We start from the raw sequence: 1539 nt of genomic DNA, 5'->3' as shown, positions 1-1539 counted from the left end.
CATGGCTGAGCAGCTGCCTCTCCGCTGCCCTGCCCACAGCTACAATTCCTGGTGCCCAGATCTAGCAACACACCCTCATGGTACATTAGGCTGCTTTTAACGCAAAGCTCTTGCTTAGCCACGTGGCTGAAAACTGCTTTCCCAGAGCCACTGCTCAGCAGCAGTCTCAACGTCACAAAGTGAGAAAAGCGATGCACAATTTGCAGCTGCTCTGCATCTGAAGCGAGAAGACTATTAAACCACCTAATACAGTGATGTGGAGGTTAATTCAACATCCATGGGAAATGGTTCAGCCAGGGCTAGGCCTTGTCTACACCAAGATTTTTTGCATGATAACCTACAGAATGAGTGCACTCAGCATCTAGGCAGGCATCTATTAAAGATGCTTTATATTGCTGCTGCAAACCCATTTTAATAACTTCATTCCCAGTCTGGGCTACTTGTAATATCATACTGTTTGCATAGAAAAGTACTCATTTAGCTACGGCTTACAAAGTAATTAACCCTTCAATAATCTACAAATGAAGCTTATTTTATTTTAGCATGTCTGTGTCATAACTCATAAAATCAAATTTTAAGTCAGGGTTGTTATGGTAGCGCACCATGTACAGAAAACACTGTACAAGAAACATTTGGTCTTTCAGGAGGCACATCCTTACCGTGCAGGTGACGGAGCACAGGCACAGGCTGCCCAGATCAGCAGTGCAGGCTCCTCCTTGGAGATCTGCAAAAACCGCCTGGACGTGGCCCAGGGCAGCCTGCTCTGGGTGGCCCTGCTTGGGCAGGGGGTTGGGCCAGGTGGGCTCTGGAGGTCCCCGCCGACCTCACCCATTCTGTGTGTCTGTGATTCTTTGTAAGTATGGGTATGTCTTAGTTTGCAATTATATTACAAGTAATACTGCCATAATTTCTTTACAAGCTATATCTTAGATCACATGGCACTAACATGAAGGCAAATAGAAATACCAGTGAACTAAGTACATCTTATCAGCTGGAATATAGAAATTGCAGATTTAAATTGCAGCACTACCCTCCCACTCAGAGGAGGCAAAAAGAACAATCATATGTTGTAGTCTTCATTTTACTCATCAGCAGCACTCTCTTGTTTTTAAGATAAAGATCTGGAAAGCCCACAAGTAAAATGAGAAAATCTGGAGTTAAAGCAGAAAAGTTTCACTGAGTTTCATCATTATCATTCATTGAACTCAAAAACTGGGCTAAAATCATGCCAGGGAGAAAGAAAGCTAAATTCAGCAACAAAACATACACCGAGCTTTCTTTTTGTTAGTATTAACTGCAGCTATAAGCAGAGTTCTGATGTCCCTTTGCATTACTTTTTTAAGTAATTTATCATTTATCTGGATTTTCCTAAAAGTATCTCTTCCCCTATGTAAGAGATGTTACTTGGAGATTTGTAAAGAGATTTGAGCGCAAAGGTTTTCTGCTTTGAAATCAGCCTCAAGTAAAACTGTCAGGGGCTGACAGCACTGAATACTAGCAAAAAGTGGAAGGACACAGTTCAGTGCTGCTCATATCCTG

The sequence above is a fragment of the Anser anser genome (genome assembly GCF_964211835.1).
Source record: "Anser anser genome assembly, chromosome: Z".
NCBI classification, from domain to species: Eukaryota; Metazoa; Chordata; class Aves; order Anseriformes; family Anatidae; genus Anser; species Anser anser.
The sequence above is the reverse complement of the archived record's forward strand: the minus strand, read 5'-3'. Positions refer to the sequence as shown.